This window comes from Nomascus leucogenys, chromosome 3 (genome assembly GCF_006542625.1).
Source record: "Nomascus leucogenys isolate Asia chromosome 3, Asia_NLE_v1, whole genome shotgun sequence".
Classification (NCBI taxonomy): domain Eukaryota; kingdom Metazoa; phylum Chordata; class Mammalia; order Primates; family Hylobatidae; genus Nomascus; species Nomascus leucogenys.
In genome coordinates, this window is record NC_044383.1 from 70425946 (window position 1) to 70453455 (window position 27510).

The 27510-nt window shown below is 37.9% G+C and overlaps 1 pseudogene across 1 annotated transcript; it reads left to right on the forward strand.

The window, feature by feature from the left end:
- The first annotated feature begins 1815 nt into the window (after nt 1–1815).
- LOC105737521 lies at nt 1816–23826 on the forward strand (annotated as a pseudogene). The gene is made up of 4 exons (XR_004029320.1): nt 1816–3228; nt 3734–3829; nt 20720–22625; nt 22666–23826. The product of XR_004029320.1 is annotated as a zinc finger protein 85-like (transcript).
- Nucleotides 23827–27510: the final 3684 nt, after the last annotated feature.

Genomic DNA, 27510 nt, shown 5'->3' on the forward strand with positions numbered 1-27510 from the left:
TTACAGAAACATTCCATTTAGCAACTTGTTTTCTATTCCTGCAGATCCAGTAGCTGCTACACAAGTCACAAGCAAGTAAATATAAACAGAAAAAAATTCTCTAAACTACATTAAACTCTTTCTATGTCTGTATTTCTTTATATATCTTCATCTGTCTATATTTAGCTTTTAGTTTATATGTTTTTAAGAAAATCAATGACAGAGAAACAGAGGAAGAAATACTAATTCTGGGCCCTTTATCTAAATCCTGAGAATTTTTGAACACTTAGTATGAACTTTGAAGTTCTTATTAGGATTTAATCACATAATGTGTTATTCCCAGCACCTTGCTCTGTATCATACTCTTGAGCACATAGTACCTGCACAAGAGTGCTGAATGTAAGGGGCTCTTTGCTGTGCCTGCTTATAATGCTAATGATGAGCCCCGGTGGAGCAACGTAGCAACATTGGCTTTGACAGGGGACTTGTTTGGAACACCCATTCATGGACCCTTTCTAAACCTGCAGAATCACATTACATAAAGTGGGACCAACATTACTAAGTGATTTTTGAGCTCATTAAAGCTTGAGAGGCAAGGCTTAGCTAAGTGACTATCAGCCCAGGCTTCTCAGGATAGGTGATCCAGGTTCTGGGGCTCCACCAAAGCAGTTCCATTTTCTATTTAGAATCAGCCTGAGTTTCTCCAGCCTGGCTTATCATTGAGCCATCAGCCTTGGGTCACTGAGAACCCTCTCACAATCACCTAGGTGTCTTTAAGACATTTGAGGATGTCAGGGACAAAATTGTGTCAGGATTACATGGCCAATTTGCAGAAATCTCTTTACTTGTGCCCTCTCTACAGGTTCTGTGTATTGTTCTAGGTGAAAGTATTCATGTTGTTTTAATTGTGTCTCATGTGACTCTTTTTTTTTTTTTTTTTTTTTTTGAGACGGAGTCTTGCTCTTCGCCCAGACTGGAGTGCAGTGGCACAGTCTCGGCTCACTGCAAGCTCCGCCTCCCGGGTTCACGCCATTCTCCTGCCTCAGCCTCTCCTAGTAGCTGGGACTACAGGCGCCCACCACCACGCCCGGCTAATTTTTTGTATTTTTAGTAGAGACGGGGTTTCACCGTGGTCTCGATCTCCTGACCTCGTGATCCGCCCACCTCGGCCTCCCAAAGTGCTGGGATTACAAGTGTGAGCCACCGCGCCCGGCCTCATGTGACTCTTAAGGCAAGGACAGAATCAAGTTTGTAGGGTTCAAGATAGATTCATCAGAGTTAAGTTTCACCTTTGCACTAAAAGGTGGTCACGGGAACTGTTCTGTTTGGTTTTGATAGGAAGAGGTCAGTGTGACCCATATTTTCATTACAATAGCAGAAATCGCTGGTGTTTGTGGCAAGGGCAGGCACATGAAGACAAATAGAGAAACATATTTTTATATTCATCGAGCAGCTCATTGTTCCTGAATCTCTGCTGTTATAAAGGACAAAAATGGGTGGGCTTTTTCTGCAGGTCTTAGTTCTTTTTTCTGTGGTTGCGAGGCTAGCAGGTGAATTGGTGGTGCTGACTTCTTTACAAGAATTTTCTCAAGATGCAGGTGTAACTTCTCCAGAGAATGTCATCTGAAAGGATTTCCAAAGAAGGCAAAAGAGGAAAAATGGCTTTATTTTTTTCAGCTAAATATGTCTCAGATGAAGAGCTGTGTCCACTCTGCCTCCCGGAGTGCCATGCATTTAGTCCTTGCAAACCTTTACTTCTCTACTTGTGTTTCTTTTCCCCTAATGAGTTTAACTACTTTTTAAAATTCTTGTGATAGTCAAGGGTCTCTGCAAAATGCTTCTCTCCTATATCCCAGAACCTTCTCTACACTCTAAATCATGGCTTCTTATACACCATGCAGAATTCTTAAAATGAATTTATAATGTGCACTATTTAAAATGTTCCCTTTGTTGCCGTTGAACATGGGAAAATGTAGATATTCAAGATTCCCATTGGCAGAAAGCTGGGGTCCTTAGTAAAGATAAATAACATGTAATGTTGTGGCTTCATCTGTTTTCTCCATTAACTCTATGCAGAACAGGATTAATAAAATACTTATTTAAACAGGATGGCGTTTATTACCGTGAAAATTCTGAAAAAAAGTTATTGAGAGATACCTGCTCTCTCGGGTGCTAAAGAAAGACTACTTTAAAATGTTATTAAAAATTACAGAACATAGAAGATACCTGCATTTTGAACTCTGCATAAAACTGATTTTTCTGTGTGGTTAAATTCAGACTATAATTTACTTTTCGAGGGGCAATATCTCAGCAGTGATGATGTGTTCTTCTGTGTGCATCAGCACATCATAAACATTTGTCCTAATGCAGTTGATTTTAAAATTTACTTAAAGCGCTCTCTGAAATATTTATTTCACTATAGAGTTAATTATTTTTCTCTTCATTATTAAGTATCTTTATGTAGCTAAGGAAAAGCTGTGCATAAACCATCACATTTAATCTGGCAGTTGCCTTTCTTTCTTAGGTTTTCCTTGCATATATCTGTCTTTGGAAAATGAAGACTCTTGTCTTTGTTTACAGGGCAGAAAAATTGAGTAAAACACAGGTTCTTCCACTTACTGGATGTTTGACAAAATATTCTTTCTGGGCCAAACACATTGGCATTACTAGTGAGTTTGTTAGAAATTCATAAACTCAGAGTTTATTTCAGATCTTCTGGGAAAAAAATCTGCACAAGATCTCCAGTTCATTGTTCACATTAAAGCTTGAGAGGTGCCTTCTAACTCAACATATCTTTTTTGTCTGAAAAATATACACAACTCATTCCTTGTGTGGCAAATATAGCACTAAAAAATGTACATGTTTGTGTTTATGCCTTTAGTTTTATACTTTACTATTCATAAAAGTATATATACACTGGTGTTGTAGATTTTATACCATTCTCTCAGAGAATACATTAGAGAATATTTCTGTGTTGAAATTTGTTGGATAATTTCAGTCATTCTTGTAAGTCAGACGAATTTTCTTTACTCTTTCATTTAACCTTAATTCAAATGATAAATTTTGCCCACGTGTAAATGTGTGTGTGTGTGTGTGTGTGTGTGTGTGTTTGTTTGTTTCAGGGGCCATTGACATTTAGGGATGTGGCCATAGAATTCTCTCTGGAGGAGTGGCAATGCCTGGACACTGCTCAGCAAGATTTGTATAGGAAAGTGATGTTAGAGAACTACAGAAACCTGGTCTTCTTGGGTGAGAATAACTTTAATACACAATCCCTTATATACCCTAAAGTTTTCATTTCTCTGTTTTCGTAGAATAATTTTTGGTAATTTATGCTTTGCATAAATGAGTTTCTGATGCCTGTTTTAAAAAAATCTTGAGGAATTGTCCATGTGGAAAAAAATTTCTTCAGGATGTTTTATCTTGGCCTGATCTTTTTACATTTCTGAGCCAGTCTGTATCCTTCACTCTAGAGTAGTGGTAATTTCAGAAATTTAGTGGTATAGAATATTGTTGTCCATATGTTAAAATCTATATGCCACCACTAATTTTTTATCCACAAGTACTGGGTGGTGAAATTAAGCACCTACAAATTTAAAATATTTTCTAAATGTTAAGAACTTTCTGTCATTAAACAGTATTTTGGGATAAATTTTCTAGAATATTCTATTACGTCCTCTTTACTAAGCATGGTACTAGGTAGGTAATTAGAGAATATGGGCCAGATTCATGTTATTTATTTTTAATAAAGCAGGTATTGCTGTCTCTAAGCCAGATCTGGTCACCTGTCTGGAGCAAGGAAAAGATCCCTGGAATATGAAGAGACACAGTATGGTAGTCAAACCCCCAGGTAGGTGAGAGTGAATGAAACAGTTGACATAGATGAAAGGTTGAAAGATTAAAAAAAAAAAAGCTAGTCCCTGCCGGAAGCAGTGGCTCACGCCTGTAATCCCAGGACTTTGGGAGGCCAAGGTGGGTGGATCACCTGAGCTCAGGAGTTCGAGACCAGACTGGCCAACGTGGTGTAAACTCTGTCTCTACTAAAAATACAAAAATTAGCCGAGCGTGGTGGCAGGTGCCTGTAATCCCAGCTCCTCCAGAGGCTGAGGCAGAGGTTGCAGTGAGCCAAGATGGCGCCACTGCACTCCAGCCTGGGGGACAAGAGCGAGACTTCATCTCAAAAAAAAAAAAAAGAAAAGAAAAGAAGATAGTTATCAAGTGAATATGATACCATCACCAAATCTGTCCTGCTGATTTGGGAAGCTATGTTCCAAAGCAAAGAGTTTCTCGGAAGCCTGAGGCATTTTTTTGTTTTTTTTGTTGTTCTTATTCTCACATAGGGCCATCTTCTGTCTTATGCTTTTAAATTCTCTAAGGATTATACTTTCTCTTCATTGATATTCCTTCAAGTTTACAGTAAGAGCCAAATCATCTTCATGGCATATGAGACTGCACAATCTGACTGCTTTTCCATTGCTTTGAGGGACACACAAATATCTGCATCTGCATGATTTTGAGAAACTTTATGTTAAACTATTTTATTCGTTCTCTTTTTGCATCATTTCTAAAATGTGTGAGGGTAGTGGTCTCTGTTCTATTGGTTTTTATGTTAATTTTCTGAACATTCCATCCTGTTTTTATTAGTATATTCTTGAAATGTAGTTTGAAATTATAAAGTATGATGTCCCTCTGCTTTGTTTTTCTTTTCTCATAATTAATTTGGCTATTCGAAGTTTATTGTAGTTTCTTGTAAATTTTAGAATCGTAGTTTTCATTACTATAAGAAAAAAATGCCACTGGAATTTTGATAGGAAGTTTGCTGAATCTATAGATTACTTTGGAGAATATGGTACTTTAACTAAAAGTATTTATTTTTTCAATCCATAAATATGAAATATTTTTAAATTTATTTGTGTCTTGCCTAATTTCTGTTATTGATTTATATCTTTCATTTTAACATTTTTTGCCTCAGGTTAAATTTGTTCTCAGAAATTTAGTATTTTAATTATATTTTAAAAAGATTGTTTTCTTGGCCGCATGGTGGCTGCAGCCTGTAATCCCAGCACTTTGGGAGGCTGAGGCCAGTGGATCACTTGAGTTCAGGAGTTCGAGACTAGTCTCACCATTATGGTGAAACCCCGTCTCTACTGAAAATATAAATAATTACTTGGGTGTGGCTGTGGGCACTTGTAATCCCAGCTACTCAGGAGGCCGAACCAGGGGAATCACTATTATTAATCTTAAAAAATTAAAAAAAATTTTTTTTTTTTGAGGTGGAGTCTCACTCTCTTGCCCAGGCAGGAGTGCAGTAGTGCCATCTCTGCTCACTACAAGCTCCGCCTCCTGGGTTCTCGCCATTCACCTGCCTTATCCTCCCGAGTAGCTGGGACTACAGGTGCCCGCCACCATGCCTGGCTAATTTTTTTTGTATTTTCAGTAGAGACGGGGTTTCACCATGTTAGCCAGGATGGTCTTTATCTCCTGACCTCGTGATCCCCCCCGCCTTGGTCTCCCAAAGTGCTGGTATTACAGGTGTGAGCCACCATGCCCAGCCTACTAAAAATTGTTTTATTTTTATTGTATCCAATAGCTTGTTTTAAGTGTGTAGGACAATAACTTACACTTTTATGTTAATTTTATATTTTGTTAATTTACTGTATTAGCTTAGACAAATTTCAATGTACTGTGGTTTTTTATGTGTAAGATGATATATTCCTCAAACAGCAACTTTTTGCTTATTTGTCCAGTTTCAATGGCTTTAAAAAAATTTTTTTTTTCATTATTCTGCCACATACTTCCAGTGCTATGTTAAAATAGAAACATTGACAATGGGCACAATAGAATTTACTATTGGTGTCTGTGAATTTGAAATGGCAAACAACTCCTTAAGTTTTCATAAGCTGATTTCAGGAGGTAAAGATCTTCTTTTCTTGGGTTCCCAGGGTTCTGGGATGCCCTCTGGGTTGGTAGTGGAGTGGGGTTGTAACTTGGTTGCAAGGCTGCTGGGTCTGCATTAGGGTCCACATTTAGTTGTCTTGTTACAAGAGGCTTGGGTAGTTGTAATTCCCTTTTTTTTTTTTTTTGAGACAGGAGTCTCGCTCTGTCGCCTGGCTGGAGTGCAGTGGTGTGATCTCAGCTCATTAAAACCTTCGCCTCCCTAGTTCAAGTGATTCGCCTGCCTCAGCCTCCTGAGTAGCTGGGATTACAGGTGCCCACCAGCACGCCCAGCTAATTTTTTGTGTGTTTTTAGTGGAGACGGGGTTTCACCATGTTGGCTAAGCTGAGTCTCAAACCCCTGACCTCAGGTGATCCACCTGCCTTGGCCTCCCAGGTGCTGGGATTACAGACGTGAGCCACCACCCCCGGCCACTTGTTTCTTTTTAATGCTTATTAAAAGTTTCTCATCAGAATGTTTTATTTATAATTATACTGCATATTCTCTGAAATTTTACTGCCAATTTTTCAAAATACCTGCCTTTGATGAGTACAGTTACAGTCAAATACTGTAGTTAGACAAATTCTTTTTTAATGGTGCATTAATGTTGCATACCAAATTGTATGAGTAAACGTCTCTTCCTGTGCTGTTTCATATTAGTGGTGTTTTCAGTGTAGGTATCTTAATATCAGCTTATCGTGGTTTTTGGTTGTGTATTATAATTTTAGTCAATTTGCAATTCTGTCTGTATACTTTATGTCACTGTGAGGTTGAATTAAAAGATAAATCAGCCATATGTCTATCACAATCATATATGTGTGTGTGTTTATCTATAAATATGACCCCAATATTGGTTATGGCTTATCTTGTATATATTCTTTCTTTCTTTGTTTTTTTTAAGGCAGAGTCTCGCTCTGTCGCCCAGGCTGAAGTGCAGTGGAGCAATCTCGGCTCACTGCAACCTCCTCCTCCCGGGTTCACATCATTCTTCTGCCTCAGCCTCCTGAGTAGCTGGGACTACAGGTGCCTGCAACCACGCCTGGCTAATTTTTTGTAGAGACGGGGTTTCACCATGTTAGCCAGGATGGTCTCGATCTCCTGACCTTGTGATCTGCCTGCCTCAGCCTCCCAAAGTGCTGGGATCACAGGCATGAGCCACCGCGCCCTGCCCCTTGTATATATTCTTTCTTAGCTGGTTTTCAATGGTTGTTTTATCTTGTCTAAGTGAGTAGTCATGTAAATATTTTCACCATTTCTTATTTTCGTGATTTGTTTAATCATGAATATGTATTTCATTTGTGTAAGAGAAACACTTCTGTGATTTGAAGGTAATTTTTGAAAAGATTTATAATTTTTTTTTCAGTTTTTTGGTTAGAAAATTAATTGTTGTAAAAACACATAAAATTTAGCATCTTAAATCTACTTAAGTGTACATTTCAGGGCCCAACATGTGGGTGGCTCACATCTGTAATTTCAGAAATTTGGGAGTCCAAAACAGGAAGATCACTTGAGCCCAAAAGTGTCAGACCAGCCTGGGCAACATATGAAGATTCTCTGTTTACAAAAATTTTTTTTAAATAGCCAGGCATGGTGGTGTGCACCTGTGGTTCCAGCTACTTGGGAGATTGAGAGGGGAGGATTACTTGAGCCTGGAAGTTTGAGGCTGAGGTGACCCTTAATTGTGCCACTTCATGTCAGCTTGGGTGACAGAGTGAGACCCTGTCTCAAAAAGAAGCTGTATATTTCAGGCATGTTAAGTATATTCACATTGTTATGCAAAAGACTTCTAAAAGTTTTACATCTTGTGAAACTAAAACCCAGTACCCATTAAGTAACAACAACGCATTTACCCTCTTCCCAGCCCTTGACAAACACCCTTCCAATTTCTATTTTTATAAGTGTGACTACTTAAGATATGTAAGTGGAATCATACAGTATCCATCATTTTGTTTCTGGCATATAGGTGACATAATATTTGCAAAGTTTGTCTTAAAGTGTGACAATATTTTCTTAAGACTGAATAATATTTCATTGTATATATATATATGCAACACTTCTGATGTGTTTATAAATCAAGAGACATCTGAGTTGCTTCAGCCCTTTGGCTTTTGTGAATATGGGTACAATAAACATGGATGTTCTAATAGGTCTTCCAGGTCTTGTGTTGCATATTTTGACTATAAATTCATAAATGGGATTGCTATATTTGATGATAATTCCATTTTTAATTATTTGAGAAACATAACATTTTAAAATAATGACTGTATCTTTGTTTTCTACTAACAATCAACATAGGTTTCATTTTTATTGCATCATCAACAGATTTGATGTGCTTAAAAAATTTATAGTGGCTATTGTAATAGGTGTGAGGCAATTTTTTCATTGTTATTTTCATGTGTTTCTCTACAAAGTATTAATTTTCCGTGTCATTTCAAATGCTCTTTTTCTATATGTGTATCTTTTCTGATGAAAATTTTGTTCAATTATTTGCTCATTTCTAAATCAATTTAGCTTTATTGTTCAGTTTTAAGAGTTGTTCATATATTATGAATATTAACTCCTATCACATATGATTTTTGAATTTTTGTTTAATGTGCGGCAATTTTCAAGTATAGTGTAGTTACATTTTTCTGTTTCTTTGTTGTTCATGCATTTAATATCATATCTAAGAAAATGGTGCCAAGACTCATATCATCTCTTTTTTCTAAGAGATTTGTTACTTTTTCATGTCTAAGTTTTTTTGTTTTTGTTTTTGTTTTTTGAGACAGAGTTTTAGTCTTGTTGCCTAGGCTGGAGTAAAATGGCACGATCTTGGCTCACGGCAACTTCTGTCTTCGAAGTTCAAGCAATTCTCCTCCCTCAGCCTCCCAAGTAGCTGGGAGTACAGGCATGCGCCACCATACCCAGCTAATTTTGTATTTTTTGTAGAGACAGTTTCTCCATGTTGGTCAGGCTTGTCTGGAACTCCTGACCTCAGGTGATCCACCCGCCTTGGCCTCCCAAAGTGCTGGGCTTACAGGCATGAGCCACCGCACCTGGCCGCATGTCTACGGAATTTTTTTGTAAATTTTGTGAATATAGTTTTAAAAAATGATGTAACTTTATTTCATCAGTGTTGATGTTGTTTTTAACATTCTTTTTTGAGAAAATTATCTTTTCTGTATCATGTGCTCATGGCAACTTTGCAAAAGATCATGTAATCATACACAGAAGGCTTCATTTCTGGGCTCTCTTTTCTGTTCTTTCATCTTTTTATCTTTGTGTAAGTATCACACTGTTTTTGTTATTGCAGCTTTTAATGTGTTTTGAAATCAGAAAGTATAATGTCTCTCTGTTCTTTTTTATGGGTGTTTTGCTAGTTATAGTTTATAATCAAATTATAAAATGTTAAGCTGGCTGGGTGTGCTGTCTCACACCTGTAATCCCAACACTTTGGGAGGCTGAGGCGGGCAGATTGCCTGAGCTCAGTAGTTTGCAACCAGCCTGGGCAACAAAGTGAAACCCCGTCTCTACTAAAATACAAAAAATTAGCAGGGTGTGGTGGCATGCGCCTGTAGTCCCAGCTACTTGGGAGGCTGAGGTGGGAAAATTGCTTAAACCCAGGAGGTGGAGGTTGCAGTGAGCTGAGATCGCTCCACTGCACTCCAGCCTGGGTGACAGAGTGAGACTCCATCTCAAAAAAAAAAAAAAAAAAAAAGTTAATGTTTTTGGAATAAAACTGTGCTATTGTAATTTTTTTTTTTTTTTTTTTTGAGATGGAGTTTCGCTCTTTCACCCAGGCAAGAGTGCAGTGGCTGAATCTCAGCTTACTGTATCCTCTGCCTTTTGGTTTCAAGTGATTCTCCTCCCTCAATCTCACATTGCATTAAATCTGTAGATTACATTGAGCATTGTGGACATCTTCAAAATATTTCAAATTTTGAACAGGAGCATGCTGAAGGGTGTGTTGTTTAATTTCTGTGTATTTGTACATTTTTTTCTCTATCTTATACTACTGAGACCAGCTCAGTTGGAGAGACCCTAACCCAGCAGTGCTTGTGGAATTAAAGACACACACACAGAAATATAGAGGTGTGAAGTGGGAAATCAGAAAAGGTTTGGAGCTGAGAGCCCTGAACAGAGATTTACCCACGTATTTATTAACAGCAATCCAGTAATTAGCATTGTTTCTATAAAAGATTAACTAAAAGTATCCCTTATGGGAAACGGAGGGGTGGGCCAAAATAAAGGGATGGGTTGGGCTAGTTATCTGTAGCAGGAGCATGTCCTTAAGGCACAGATGGCTCATGCTATTGTTTATGGTTTAAGAATGCCTTTAAGTGGTTTTCCACCCTGGGCGGGCCAGGTGTTCCTTGCCCTCATTCTGGTAAACCCACAACCTTCCAGCATGGGCGTTATGGCCATCATAAACATGTCACAGTGCTGTAGAGATTTTGTTTATGGCAAGTTTTGTGGCCAGTTTATGGCCAGATTTTGGGGGTCCTGTTCCCAACATGTCTCCCTTCTTTGATTTGCAAATGAATAAAGGCAAAAGCAGCTTTGTCACGGTGAGCTACTTCTCGCAGGAGTCAGGATCCACATCTGCAGGCTAAAAGCACAATCATCTTTGAAATCACAGAACTTCTAAGTGTTTTTATCCATTTTACTGGTTTACTAGCTGCTAATCTGTCTGCAGCTCCATTAAGCACTCTAGTTCTTGGCATTAACGTCAGGTGTGCCTGGGATGCTTTAAATATTTGTTCTTTTAATTTTGCAATATCCAAAGACAAGTTTGTAGAGTGTCTTTCTAGATGCTTTTTTATTCTTTCCCAAATTTTGATCTTATTAAGAACTATTAATAGTTTCCACAAATCCTTGTGTTTAGCTCCTACAGCAGGCCTTATCATTTGAGGTTGAGGTGCCACTATACCACCATGGTTCCAGATAATAGGAACTCTTGCCATACTTCTTATCATTTCTATCATCTGACCGTTTTGTTCAGATCAGCTGAACATAGTGTGGCTGTGGCACACAGACTGAGAGGTGCAATTTAAGCTAAACACCTCCTTAGGAGACCAGCTAATAATGATTCCACAGGAATCATTGTGCAGCACCTCTGCCTGTTCTGCAATGCAATCTTTCTGAAGAAGTACATTCATTTTTTCTGGCCAGGTTCTATTTTGTTTACAAATAGGTTTTTGAGGGCGGTATGCCTCAATTATAGGAACAGATTTATTATGGTAAATACTGAGATCAGAAAGCATGTGTAACTGCATCATAGAGAGATTACATCCAGGCATTATTACCAGCCAAGATAGATAAATATGCCCAATAAGTATAATTGTTCTCTGTGTCAGCCCTTGTTGAAGGAATACTCATGGCAATGGTGAAAACTGCTATTATAGCTACCATTAAATTACTCATTGTGATTGCTTGTCCCACTTTCCTCAGGTTTTCTTCTGCCATCTGAGGTGGGTGGCTGTGTTCGATGGGTGTTGCTCATGACGCTTGGGGTTGTCCTCAGTGTCAATCTTGACATGGCTGCCACCAGGAGGTCCTCGGGATCCTCCCAGAATCTTTTCCTTGGCATCTGGCTCATGATAAAGTTTCAGGTGTCTTGATGGTATCCAAATCAGCTGTTGATTTGGGCCTGGAGGACCACAAGCATAACCTCTACCCCAAGTTATTATTTTACCCATTTGCCAACTTTTTGTTATTGGATCTCTCCACCAAATCAGTTGTTCTGCTTCTCTCTTTGCAGCTGGTTTCTGTAGATGCTGTTCAGCTGCTGATAACATCTGGCCTTTGGGTGGGCTCAAAAAATTTAAAGTTAATAATGCTAGATTCATGAGCATCTGTGGGGTTACATATTCTCTATCCCCCCCCTCCCCCGCTTCTGCAACTGCTGTTTTAGGGAGAGTTTCATTCTTTCCACTATGGCGTGTCCTTGAGAATTGTATGGGATACCAGTAATGTGTTTAATATTCCACATAGAGAAAAATGTAGCTAGAGCTTGGCTAGTATAGCCTGGGGCATTATCTGTTTTAATAGAAGCTGGAATGCCCATCACCACAAAACACTGCAAAAGGTGATGTTTAACACAAGCAGAAGACTCTCCTGATTGGCATGTAGCCCAAAGTGAGAAAAGGTGTCCACACATACATGTACATAAGCTAGTCTCCCAAACGAGGGAACATGTGTGACATCCATTTGCCAAAGAGCTTTAGGTTCCAATCCTCGAGGATTAACTCCTTCTGTAAAAGATGAGGAATGTACCATTTGGCAAGTTGGGCATTACTGGATAATAGCTTTAGCTTCATTCCAGGTAATGCTGTATCTGCGTTTGAGACCAGAGGCATTAACGTGGGTTAAATTGTGAAAGTCTCTAGCATTAGATATTGCATTAGCAACTAGGCAATCAGCCATTTGATTCTCTTCCGTCAAAGGTCCTTGAAGAGGTGTATGAGCCCTAATGTGAGTGATGTAAAAAGGGTGCATTCTACTCCTAACTGCTGTTTGAAATTGGGTAAATAAAGTCATCAGTTGTTCATCTGTATGAAATTGTAACTGAACATTTTCAATAAACTGTGTGGAATGAACCACATATGAAGAATCAGAAATTACATTAATAGGCATATCAAAAGCAGTCAATACCTCAATTACAGCTACAAGCTCTGCTTTTTGAGCTGAAGTATAGGGCATCTGGAAAACTTTACTTTTCCAGCCAGAATAAGAAGCTTTACCATTACTAGACCCATCTGTAAAAACATACTCAGCACCTTCAATTGGTTTAAATTTAGTTGATTTAGGGAGAACCCAATTAGTTAATTTCAAAAACTGAAACAGTTTTGTTTTAGGAAAATGATTATTGAGAATGCCCACAAAGTCAGCTAAATGGGTTTGCCAAGTAAGACTATTTATAAAAGCTTGCTGTATTTCTACCTTCGTGAGAGGGACAATAACTTTTCCAGGATCATATCCATGTAATTTAACAATCCGAGTTCTCCCAGTCCCTATCACAGTAGTGATTTGATCTAAATGAGGAGTTAGAGTCCGTGAATTGGTATATGGAAGAAAAAGCCACTCTACTAAGTCCTGTTCTTGGACAATAGAACCAGTAGGTGAATGCCGAGTTGAAAAAATTAGCAAATCTAGAGTCTTCTCTGGATCTATTCATTTATTTGAGCTTTATGGACTTGCTTCTCAATTAGTTGTAACTCTGCCTCAGCCTCCTTTGTTAATTGCTGAGGGCTAGTGAGACTAGGATTTCCTCTAAGGATAGAAAACAGATTACTCATAGCATAGGTAGGAATGCCTAGAGCAGGTCGTATCCAATTAATTTCCCCTAATAATTTTTGAAAGTCATTTAATGTTTTCAATTGATCCCTACATATGGTTCCTTTCTGTGGCACAATGGTAATGTCATTTACTAAGGTCCCCAAGTAGGAGTAGGGAGTAGTAGTATGAATTTTGTCAGGAGCCATAGCTAAACCAGCGCAAGAAATCAAATTTTGCAAGTGATGATAACATTGGAGTAATATTTCTCAAATGGGGGCACCACAAAGTATATCATCCATATAATGAATAATGTAACACTGTGAAAATATTTTACGAGTAGGTCAATTACTTGCCCTACATACGTCTGGCAAATTGTTGGACTATTTAACATGCCTTGTGGCAACACTTTCCAATGAAAACGCTTAGCAGGCTTCTAAGTGTTGTTCACTGCAGGAATTGTAAATGCAAGCCGTTCACAGTCTTGCTCAGCTAAAGGGATAGTAAAGAAACAGTCTTTTAAATCTATGACTATTAAAGGCCAATTTTTTGGAATTATAGCAGGAGAAGGCAATCCTGGGTGTAATGCTCCCATAGGTTGTATAACTGAATTGATGTCTCTTAAGTCAGTTAACATTCTCCATTTACCTGATTTTTTCTTAATTACAAAAACTGGAGAATTCCAAGGGGAAAATGTTGGAGCTATGTGCCCATTTTCTAATTGTTCAGTAACTAATTTCTGTAAAGCCTCCAGTTTCTCTTTACTTAGCGGCCATTGTTCTATCCAAATTGGCTTATCTGTTAACCATTTTATAGGTAAAGGTTCTGGAGGCTTAACAATGGCTGCCATCAAAAATGATATCCTAATCTTTGGCGGGAACTTTGTTTTTCCAGTGGAAGTGGTTTTTTCAAACCTTGCAATTTTTTTTCTAGTCCCATACCAGGGACATACCCCATTTCATGCATCGTATGTTGACTCTGAGGGCTATATAATTGTTCTGGAATTAGAACTTGTGCTCCCCATTGTTGTAATAAATCTCTTCCCCATAAATTTATAGCTACAGAAGTTATAATTGGTTGAATAGTCCCAGGTTGTCCATTGGGCCCTTCACAATGTAAAATATAAATACTTTGATATACTTCAGGGGCTTTACCAACTCCAACTACGTTAAATTGAGCAGGTTGAATTGGCCACACGGATGGCCAGTGCTGTAGAGAAATGATTGAAATGTCTGCTCCTGTATCTACCAAACCTTTAAATTTCTTTCCCTGAATAGTTATGTCACAGGTAAGACGTTTATTAGTAATTTGATTTACCCAATAAGCTGCTTTGCCTTATTTGTGCTTCCAAATCCTCCTGTTTAATTTCACTTTTTCCCATTCCCACATACAGCACAATCAGGAGCTGTGTTATGCGCTCTCCTGGCTCTGCTTTCCAGGGAACAGAAGTAGATATAACAATTCAGTTTCCCCATTGTAATCTGAATCAATGACTTCTGTGTGTATTTGTACCCCTTTTAAACTTAAATTAGACCTTCCTAGAGGTAATCCTATTGTCCCTGCTGGCAAAGGTCCACAGACTACTGTTGGGACCTTTAGCGGGGGTTCCCCAGGCAGAAGGCTCACAGCTTTTGTGCGGCATGAATCTACTGTGGCGCTACCAGCTGTGGCAGGGGACATTGTACAGGGGTGCGGGAATGGCCTGAGCTGGAAATGCCCCAGTTTAGAACGGGGCCTGAGACGGGCCCCTCATGGCGTTTCCCAAAATCAGGTTCCCAGCTTTATCAAACTTAGAGTGACATTGATTAGCCCAATTTTTTCCTTTTTTACATTTTGGACATATTTCAGACTCAGTAGTTTTCTTTTTTCCCCTGTCTGGCAGCCTGACTCGCTGATTTTTTCTACATTCTTTTTTAGTATGAGCATGCTTCCCACAGTTAAAACAAGCTCCAGGAAATGGAGTATTTCCTTTATCCACTCTCAGTCTTGCCATTGCCAGTGCTAGCAGAGTAGCCTTATGCAGATTACCTCCGATACCATTACAGGCCTTGATATAATCAACTAAATATGTTTTCCCTCTGATAGGTCACACAGCAGCCTGGCAATCGGGATTAGCATTGTCAAAAACTAGTAATTGCAACACTATATATATCCTGAGCAGCCAAATCTGCAATCACCTTTTTAAGAGACTCCTGTAACCAAGGTATAAAATCCATGTATGGTTCTTTTGGTCCCTGTTTTATAGCACTAAAGGAAGGATGTTATTCTCTACATGAAATGGTCTTTTCCCAAGCTGTAATACACACTCCTCTAAGCTGTTCTGTGGCATCATCCTGCATGACCAGTTGTGCATCTAAACCAGCCCAGCCACCAACCCCCAAAAGTTGGTCTGCAGTTACATTAATTTGAGGTTGGTCCTGGGCATTGCGAGCAGCCTGAATGGAAGCTTCGTCTGCTCACCAAGTTTTAAATTGTAAGAACTGGGCAGAAGTTAGACAAGCTCGAGTAAAAGCATCCCAGTTAATAGGAATCATCAGACTGGAAACAGCAACATTCTTTAAGAGTCTCACTACAAAAGGAGAACCTAGTCCATACTGATTAATAGCTTGTTTAGATGCTTTGAGTAATTTAAAAGGAAAAGGCTCAAATTTAGCTGTAATATTTCACTGTTGATCTGGGGAGTGTATTCTAACAAGGAACTGCCAAGCCTCTATATCACCCTCTCGTCTGGCTTGCTGAATTCCTGCCTGAATAGAACTAAGAGTGGTTGCTCGAGGCACTGCTTGAACAGTCACTGGGGCAACTACTTTTCACCCAGTGTCCTCTGGAAAAGAGAGATCTGGAGGGTCAGGCCACTCTTTTTCAAAATAATAATGAGGGGGTATAGAAGGGTAGCGATGAACCTCTTCCTTCTGCGCCACTTTAGCTTTCACTGGCAAATAAGCCTGGTCTGTAACCTCTTCTGTTACTTCATTATACTCTCCTTCCTCCTCATTATCAGTGTGAAAAAGTTCCAAGGTGGACCGAACCACAGCCCACACTTGTCCCATTGTTACCCTGATGCTTCCGAGCTCCCTTCTTACTCACCACGGGGATTGCTTTAAGCGTACTTGGGTGTCCTCCAGCTTAGTTCTATGTTCTCCAACCGTCGCTCCACTGACCTTCAACCTGGATTCGAGCCCCCCATGATGGACGCCATTTGCCAAGACCACCTCGGTCGGGGAGACCCTAACCCAGTGGCACTAGAGGAATTAAAGACACACACACAGAAATATAGAGGTATGAAGTGGGAAATCAGGGGCCTCAGCCTTCAGAGTTGAGATCCCTGAACAAAGATTTACCCACGTATTTATTAACAGCAAGCCAGTCATTAGCATTGTTTCTAGAGATATTAGATTAACTAAAAGCATGCCTTATGGGAAATGAAGGGATGAGCCGAAATAAAGGGATGGGTTGGGCTAGTTATCTGCAACAGGAGCATGCCCTTAAGGCACAGACAGCTCATGCTTTTTTTTTTGCGATTTAAGAATGCCTTTATCCAGTTTTCTGCCCTGGGTGGGCCAGGTGTTCCTTGCCCTCATTCTGGTAAACCCACAACCTCCCAGTGTGGGTGTTATGGCCATCATGAACATGTCACAGTGCTGCAGAGATTTTCTTTACAGCCAGTTTTGGGGCCACTTCATGGCCAGATTTTGGGGGACCTGTTCCCAACATGTAAGTTGAGTGCTTTGCTGAGTTCTCTGAGTAATCTTTCAAATCATTGAACTTGAGGAGGAAGATGTGGAAGACCTTGGCTTGTCAGCAGTAGTTCAGAAATAGATGGTTATCCAGAGCCATGTGACTGGCATCTGTAGTTGCAACAGTGTTGTGGGACTGAGCCCTGAACTTGTGGATTCTGTGTTGACTCTGGGTGGTGTCAGAATTGAGTTGTTAGACAGCCAATTGGTGTTGGATAATTGATTGGTGTTCAGCAAACTACAACTTTTTTTGTCAGACGAGAGCTACCACAGGGGCTTTGTATTAGGGTTCTCTAGAGGGACAAAACTAATAGAATAGATATATATTTATAAAGCGGAATTTATTTAGTATTAACTCACATGATCACAAGGTCCCACAATAGGCCGTCTGCAAGCTGAGGAGCAAAGAGAGCCAGTCTGAGTCCCAAAACTGAAGAACCTGGAGTCCGATGTTTGAGGGAAGGAAGAATCCAGCACGGGAGAAAGATGAAGTCTAGGCCAATGTAACCTTTTCATGTTTTCCTGCCTGCTTTTATATCCTGGTTGTGCTGGCAGCTGAGTAGATGGTGCCCACCCAGATTAAGGGTGGGTCTGCTTTTTCCAGCCCACTGACTCAAATGTTAATCTCCTTTGGCAACACTCTCAAAGACACACCCAGGATCAATACTTTGCATCCTTCAATCAAGTTGACACTCAGTATTAACCATCACAGGCCTGGGCTGGAGGAGACTTCAGATGTCTGAGGGAAGTGAGGGTTTGTTCTGCACACAGGCTGTCACGCTGTACATTGTCCTGTTATTGTGGGTCTCATAGGGTGAAAGGGAAGAGAGAGTAAAAATGTTCTGAGAACTTATTCCCTCTCCCCACTTTGGTGCCAACCCCCACATGATTCTGATCCACTCTTGACCATACCCACTAAAAATTGACATGGCCACTCCTCTCCCAGGACAAGGTTTTACCCTCAGGAATTATGCCCACAATAGATTTCTTTGCCCCTAGAGTTTTCTGCCAAGAATATACACAGGTGCTTAGAAGACTTCTGGCTTATCTCAAACCCAGACACTGAATCTGTAGCTGGAACCTGTCTCCTTCACCAACACAGGCTTCTGGACCTCCTGATCATAATCTCTTCTGCCTGTACAGAAACAAAGTTTTCTGAAACAAAGAGACTTACTAATGTTAATTTATTGTTCTATTTGATTCTTCTATCTTTGTCCCACATTTTCTCTGTCTCTTTCTGTCTTCTTTATTTTTATTTTATATGCTTTTACTTCTTTCTTGTTTTGTGTATCTATATAGATGTATTCTTGGTGCTAAGAAATTTATTTTTGTGTATGTGCATATCTTTCCCAGAAAATAATGTATTTTAATATGATTATATGTTGTTTTGTTGAGTCTTGTTATTTTCATTGGAAGCAACTACTTTCAGCACCTTTTATATGTAAGGCAGTGCCAATATATTTCTTTAGAATTCGTTTAGTTTTGAAGTTTTTTTTTCTTTTTATTTAGCAGGACAGATTTTGTGATGGTATTATACTCACTTGATAGCTTTTTTTTTTTTTTTTTTTTTTTTTTTCAGAACTTTGACTATATCACACAGTATCCTTCTGGCCTGCAAAATTTTTGTTGAGAATCCACTTGCTATCTCATAAGAGTATTCTTGCAAATAACACTTTTTTTTTTTTTTTTTTGAGACGAAGTTTTGCTATTGTTGCCCAGGCTAAGTGCAATGGTGTGATCTCAGCTCACTGCAGCCTGTGCCTCCTTTGTTCAGGCAATTCTCCTGCCTCAGCCTCCCGAGTGGCTGGGATTACAGGCAGGCACCATCACACCCAGCAAAGTTTGTATTTTTAGTAGAGATGGGTTCCCCCATGTTGGTCAGGCTGGTCTCGAACTCCCGACCTCAGGTTGTTGGCATGCCTTGGCCTCCCAAAGTGCTGGGATTACAGGCATGAGCCGCTGCACCCAGCCAACACATCACTTTTATGTTGCAGCTCCAAAGATTCCCTTTTCTGTGACTTTTACAATTTTGCTTACATATGTGTTCGATATAAATATCTTTGCTTGTATCCTAGTTTGTTTGTTGAGCTTTTTTATTTTTACATCATTTTTCAAGATTTTTCAGTTTTTTAGTATTTTTTTACCTCCCTAATTTGTTTTACTAATATTTTAAATATTTTTGTTCTCGTTTCCAGTTTTCTGATTTTCTGTAGTTCTCTGTGTTCATATTTAACTCATTGAGCATTACTCAATTTATTTCATTTTTTATTGTTTCTTTCTGAAAATTTTATAATTTTTTTTTTTTTTTGGAGACAGAGTTTTGCTCTTGTTGCCCAGGCTGGGGTGCAATGGCATGATCTCCACCCACCACAACTTCACCTCCCGGGTTCAAGCAATTCTCCTGCCTCAGACTCCTGAGTAGATGGGATTACAGGTGCCTGCCACTGTGCCAGACTAATTTTCTATTTTTAGTAGAGACAGGGTTTCTCCATGTTGGTCAGGCTGGTGTCAAACTCCTGACCTCAGGTGATCCGCCCACCTCAGCCTCCTAAAGTGTGTGACCTGCTGCACCTGGCCACATTGTAATCTTTTATTGAAATTTGAACATTAAAAAGTTAACTGTCACAATCTTTGTAATATGGCTTTCTTCTGGCTTACTTTGAACAATTGTCTGAGTTAGAGATTCTGAGAGTCTCTCAAGCATGTTCTTTGAGTGTGTCTTATCTGAAATTTTGTGTTTATTTTTTAGTTAAAGGAAATTATTCATCTTTTTTTTTGGAGATGGGAGTCTCAGTCTGTCATGAGGCAGGAGTGCAGTGGTGCGATCTTGGTTCACTGCAACCTTCGCCTCCCAGATTCAAGCAATTCTCCTTCCACAGCCTCCTGAATAGCTAGGACTACAGATACGTGCCACTATGCCCAGCTAAGTTTTGTATTTTTAGTAGAGATGGGCTTTCACCATGTTGGCCAGCATAGTCTTAATCTCTTGAACTCGTGATCCACCCGCCTAGGCCTCCCAAAGTGCTGGGATTACGTGCATGAGCCACCACACCTGGCCCCTAGTCATCTTTTTTCTTAGTACTCAGTAATCACTTGCTACACCTGTTTTCTTTCTGTGGCACTGCAGTTTCTCTACTGCTGTAACATTTAACTTTGGTCTCAGCAGACTCAAACTGTCATTCCAAAGTATACCACCATTTCTTTCTGCACTATATATCATAGAAGACAGAAACCAGTGTGTGGAAAGGCCTGGACAAGCAAGTAATAAAGAAGTTTGAGCCAGTATTTTACTAGTCTTTTTTTAACAAAATCAAAAGTTGGCAAGTTACCTCTTTTTTATTTATTTATTTATATGTATTTATTTATTTATTTTAGATGTATTCTCACTCTGTTCCCCAGGCTGTAGTGCAATGTTGCAATCTTGGTTCACTGGTACCTTAGCCTCCCAAGTAGCTGAGGTTACAGGTTGAGCCACTGCACCTGGCTGGGAATTTACTCCTAAAGGCATTATGTTATATTGGGGAGCAGGAATAGCCATGTTGGGTAAATGTAACAAACTTTTGCTTTTCCCTTCTGTGTGACTTTGTGTTCACTTGGGATACTTCAAACACCTAACTCATTTATAATTTTTTCTCAGATATATTTTGGTTAGTATGTTTTCATTACATATATATGTCTATAAAGAATTAGAGCCTTTGGTATTTTGCTATGCTATCTGGTTTATGTAGTTTGTATAATATTATAGGTTAGATTTGTAATCTATATTTATCTGAGTCTAGTAAGTGGAGTAATTTGATATTTTTATTTCTTTCAGTTATATGTTCTCATTTTGCTGAAGACTTTTGCCCAGGGCCAGGCATTAAAGATTCTTTTCAAAAAGTGATACTGAGAGAATATGTAAAATGTGGACATAAGGATTTACAGTTAAGAAAAGGCTGTAAAAGTATGAATGAGTGTAATGTGCACAAAGAAGGTTATAATGAACTAAACCAGTGTTTGACAACTACCCAGAGCAAAATATTTCAATGTGATAAATATGTGAAAGTCTTTCATAAACTTTTAAATTCAAATAGACATAACACAAGACATACTGGAAAGAAACCTTTCAAATGTAAAAAATGTGGCAAATCATTTTGCATGCTTTTACACCTACGTCAGCATAAAAGAATTCATATTGGAGAGAATTCTTACCAATGTGAAGAATGTGGCAAAGCCTTTATCTGGTTTTCAACCCTTACTAGACACAGGACAGTTCATACTGGAGAGAAATCCTACAAATACGAAGAATGTGGCAATGCTTTTAACCAGGACTCAAACCTTACTACACATAAGAGAATTCATACTGGACCGAAACCCTACAAATGTGAAGAATGTGGCACAGCTTTCTACCAATTCTCATACCTTACTAGGCATAAGCTAATTCATACTGGAGAGAAACCCTATAAATGTGAACAATATGACAAAACTTTTAACCAGTCTTCAACCTTTACTAGACATAAGATAATTCATACTGGAGAAAAACCTTATAAATGTGAAGAATGTGGCAAAGCCTTTAGTATTTTCTCAACCCTTACTAAACATAAGATAATTCACACTGAAGAGAAATCCCACAGACGTGAAGAATATGGCAAAGCTTATAAGGAGTCTTCACACCTTACTACACATAAAAGAATTCATACTGGAGAGAAACCCTACAAATGTGAAGAATGTGGCAAAACCTTTAGTGTATTCTCAATCCTTACTAAACATAAAATAATTCATACAGAAGAGAAACCCTACAAATGTGAAGAATGTGGCAAAGCTTTTAAACGATCTTCAACCCTTACTAAACATAGGATAATTCATACTGAAGAGAAACCCTACAAATGTGAAGAATGTGGCAAAGCTTTTAACCAATCTTCAACCCTTACTATACATAAAATAATTCATACTGGAGAAAAACCCTACAAATGTGAAGAATGTGGCAAAGCTTTTCAACGATCTTCAACCCTTACTATACATAAAATGATTCATACTGGAGAAAAACCCTACAAATGTGAAGAATGTGGCAAAGCTTTTAATCGGTCCTCACACCTTACTACACATAAGAGAATTCATACTGGACAGAAACCCTACAAATGTAAAGAATGTGGCAAATCCTTTAGTGTATTCTCAACCCTTACTAAACATAAGATAATTCATACTGATGAGAAACCCTACAAATGTGAAGATTGCGGCAAAGCTTTTAACCGATCTTCAATCCTTAGTATACATAAGAAAATTCATACTGGAGAAAAACCCTACAAATGTGAAGAATGTGGCAAAGCTTTTAAGCGGTCCTCACACCTTGCTGGGCATAAGCAAATTCATAGTGTACAAAAACCCTACAAATGTGAAGAATGTGGCAAAGCCTTTAGTATATTCTCAACCCTTACTAAACATAAGATAATTCATACTGAAGAGAAACCCTACAAATGTGAAAAATGTGGCAAAACTTTCTACCGATTCTCAAACCTTAATACGCATAAGATAATTCATACTGGAGAGAAACCTTGCAAATGTGAAGAATGTGGCAAAGCTTTTAACCATTCCTCAAACCTTACTAAACATAAGCTAATTCATACTGGAGACAAACCCTACAAATGTGAAGAATGTGGCAAAGCTTTTAGGCGGTCTTCACATCTTAGTAGACATAAGATAATTCATGTTGGAATTCATACTGAAGAGATTCTACCAAAGTGAAGAATGTGGCAAAGGCCTTTACTGCTCCTATTCCCTTACTAAAGAATGTGGCAAAGCTTTTCACCAGTACTTTACCCTTACTACACATAAGATAATTCATGCTGGAGAGAAACCCTACAAATGTGAAGAATGTGGCAAAGATTTCTATTGATTCTCGTACCTTACTAAATATAAGATAATTCATATTGGAGAGAAATTCTACAGATGTGAAGAATGTGGCAAAGTCCTTAATTAGTTCTCATCCCTTACTAAACATAAGAGAATTCATACCATAGAGAAATCCTACAAATGTGAAGAATGTGACAAAGCTTTTAACCACTTCTCAACCATGCTTACATATAAGATAATTCATACTGGAAGGAAACCCTACAAATATGAAGAATGTCTCAAAGCTTTTTACTGATTCTTATACCTTACTAAACATAAAATAATTCATAAAGGAGAGAAATTATACAAATGTGAAGAATGTGGCAAAGCTTTTAACAAATCCTCATATATTAGTAAACATAAGATAATTCATACTGGAGAGAAAACCTACACATGTGAAGAATGTGGCAAAGCTTTAGCCTGTCCCTCCAACTTACTGCACATAAGATAATTTATACTGGAGAGAAGCCCTACAAATGTGAAAAATGTGGCAAACCTTTTAACCAATCCTCAACCCTTACTACACATTAGATAATTCATACTGGAGAGAAACCCTACAAACGTGAAAAATGTGGCAAAGCTTTTAACCAATTTTCAAACCTTACTAAACATAACTCATACTAGAGAAAAATCTTACAAATGTGAAGAATGTGGTAAAGCTTTTATCCAGTCCTCAACTCCTACTAAACATAATGATGGAGAGAAACCGTACAACTGTGAAGAATGTGGCCAAGCTTTTAACCGGTCCCCAAACCTTATTGAACAAAATAATTCATACAGGAGAGAAACCCTACACATGTGAAGAATGTGACAAAGCCTTTAACCAGTCCTCAATTTTTACTAAACGTAAGAAAATTCATACTGGAGAGAAACCCTATGATTGTGAAAAATATGGCAAAGGCTTTAACTAGTCCTCAGTTCTTAACACACATACGATAATTCATACTAGAGAGAAACTCTACAAACCAGTAAGATGTGACAGTGCCTCTGACAACATCTCAAACTTTTCTAATCATAAAAGAAATATTGGTGAGAAATCCTAAAAATGTAGAGAATGTAACAAAGTATTCAAATGATTGTCACACTTGATTATAGGTAATATTCATATTGGAAAAATTTCCTACAAATAACAATGTGGCAAAATTTTTAACTAATACACCTTATTGCACAGAAAATCATTTATGTTTGAGAAAAATTGTAGAAATATAGACGGTGAAAAAGACGTCAATATCTGCTCACATCTTACTAAACACCGGAGAGTTCATGCTTAATAAAACCATGATAAGTGCAATTACTGTCAAAAGATCTTTCAGAAAATATTATCTTTTAAAGTGAGAGTATTTATATTAAAGATGAACATTACAAACATAAAGAGGGTTGAAGTACCTTTACTTGTATCAGATCTTATTGTCCACATTTTGTACTAGAGAAAAACTCTGAAGAGGTTGCTCAAACTTTGTTCAACATCAGGGAATTTATATTGGAGAACTGTCTTGCAAATGTAATAAATTTGGGAAAACACTTTTTCAAAAACTACAGCTTAGAAAACAACAGAGTTTATACGAAAATATATTTTCAAAGATGTAGTAAAAATAAAAAAAAATTAATCCAAATTTAAGTCTATGTAAATACCAGAATTTATAGTAGAAATATATGAGGAAGTGACACTTCGAATAGTCCACTAAATGAGACTTCTGAGTATAGAAAATAATCTAAAACTAAAGTTGGTAGAAAAATTATTTGTATGTAACGTTAAGAGGAGTAAAAGGTTTTTTGTAGAGTAATAACTATATTCAGATTATACTTTGTTTCTTGAAAAAATTACAGACTTTTTGAAAAGCAAATCATGTAACTCAACTCATTATTTTCTGCTGTTTCTTTGTTCTTATTCACTTGTGAAAGCTTGTGATCATTTGTTGCTGCATCAGAGGTATGAGAGATTCTTTTTCATTAGGTGGGCATTATTTTTGATCTTTTCTATGGATGAGTAAGAATATTAAAATGTAAGATGCATGATGAAAACCTAAGTGGAGAGGTTCTTTGTGGTTAACTTATACTATTGAGTGATGCACGAGGTAGGTGTTAAGAGTAATATTCTTCTGCATTATGAGAAAACTAGTATATTATTCATATATTGTACTAATTGTACTTTTATATAATATGCAGTACATTTGAAAAATTTTAAATTATGTGTGAAGGTAACTGTTTCAACATTTTTAACATGGTAAATATTGTGCATTCAATGAAGTGTTATTATGCCACAAAGATTAACCTTTTCCACCTTACCAAAAGGAATAGGTAAAAGATGGTAACAATATACTATTTGGTAATATAATGGACTAACATCTGTAGTCATCTCTTTTGCCAGTGGCTTCGAACTGCAAATAAGCTAAAGAATATTGTTCTTATAGGTTAAATTTTTATTTTTATTTTAATCATTAAAATTTATTTTTCTTAATTTTTGTGAGTACATGAGTATATATACTTACGCCATATATGGCATATTTTGATACACAAATACAATATATAATAATCACATTGGGATACATGTGGTATCCATCACCTCTAACACTTATTCCTTTGTATTACAAACAACTCAATTCTACACTTTTACTTATTTTAACATGTACAATTGTGGCCAGGTGTGGTGGCTCACGCCTGTAATCCCAGCACTTTGGGAGGCCGAGGCAGGTGGATCACCAGGTCAGGAGTTCAAGACCCGCCTGGCCAACATAGTGAAACCCTGTCTCTGCTAAAAATACAAACAATTAGCTGGGTGTGGTGGCAGGCACCTGTAATCCAAGTTACTTAGGAGGCTGAGGCAGGAGAATCACTGGAACCTGAAAGGTGGAGGTTGCAGTGAGCTGAGATCATGCCAGTGTACTCCAGCCCAGGTGACAGTGTGAGGCTGTGTCTCAGGAAAAAAATACACAATTGTTATTGCCTACTGGGTTATTTTTATGGTTATAATAAAAATTATTTTAAAATATGCAATTATGGTTGGGTGCAGTGGCTCACGCCTGTAATCCCAGAACTTTTGGGAGGCCCAGGCGAATGAATCACCTGAGCTTAGGAGTTCTAGATGGCCAGGAAACTGGGAGGTAGAGGTTGCAGTGATCTGAGATCGTGCCACTGCACTCTAGTCCAGGGGACACTACAAGACTTCATCTCAAGAAAAAAAAAAAAAAAGAACAGTTAAATTGTGATTGACTAACGGGTTATTTTTATGGTTATAATAGAAATCATATTACAAGTATAAATAAAATACATACATTTCTGAGTCCTGAGTAGATATCTTAAAATTTTATACATATGTATATTTGAACATGTGTCCTGTCTGCATGCAAACACATACAGACTTTAGTTTGGGTTAAATATACATTACTCTAAAAGATAAACTTTAGGTGTAAGGAAATTGTAAAGAAAGTGAGTTTGTGTGAGTAGAAGTTTGTACTTATTTTCAGAAGAAATATTGGGGAAAAAATTATTTTAACAAGGTGACTAGTATAAAACTAAAAGCCTCAAAAATACTGAAAGCAAATGTATGTTCTGCTTTGTATTGAATTTATTACTATAGTTATTGTATATGAAAGTGTTTCTTAATTTTCATTTTGTGATAGTTGTTAATGCATAGGAATGCTACTGACTTTGATGTTGCTTTTGTATTTTGAAAGTTTAATAAATTTGTTTAGTAAATTCTTAGGCTTTTCTTTTTTCTTTTTTTTTTTTTTTTGAGATTGAGTCTCACTGTTGTCACTCAGGCTGGAGTGCAGTGGCATGATCTTGGCTCATTGCAACCTCTACTTCTCAGGTTCGAGCAATCCTCCTGCCTCAGCCTCACAAGTAGCTGGGATTACAGGTATTGTGCCACCAGGCCTGGCTAATTTTTTACTTTTTTTTTTTTGTATTTTTAGTTGAGACTGGGTTTCACCATGTTGGCCAGGCTGGTCTTGATCTCCTGACCTCAGGTGATCCACCTGCTGCAACCTCCCAAAGTAGTGGCATTACAGGCGTGAGCCACTGCGCCCAGCCAGCCTTACTTAGGTTTTTCTGTACTTCAGATTATGTATAGGGATAAAAGATAATTATACAGGAATAATTAACTTCCATTTGTCCTATCTGGATGCTTTTGATTTTATTCCCTAATTCCTTTGTCTTGGATTTGTACTATGTTTAGCAAGACTGACTTTAGTAAGGATGAGTGGGCATCTTTGTCTTATACTAGCTCTTAGAGTAAAATCTTGCAACGTATCCCTGTTTAATATGTTGTTAGCTGTGTATTTTTTGCTAATATGTGACATTTATTGGCTGAGGTGCCAATAATTTGATCTATAACTAGTTTTTCAGAGATTATCGTAAGGGAATGTCAAATTTTGTCAAACTTCCATTGTGCATCTGTTCTTTTGTACTCTGCATCTATTTACATGTTAGAGATGTGAAATCACAACTAATTTTACATATATACAAAAAATCATCAGAGACTACTATGAATATCTCTGTGCATGCAAACTAGAAAATTTGGAGAAAATGAATAAACTCCTGGATATACAAAACTTTCCAAGATTGAACCAGGAAGAAACAGAAGTCTTGAACAGGGCAAAAATGTATAAAACATATGATGAAATTAAATTAGTAATAAAAAACCTACCAACTGTAAAAGCCCTGGATTATGTAAAATCACAGCCAAATTTTACCACATATACAAAGATGAGCTTGTACTACTACTGAATATACTCC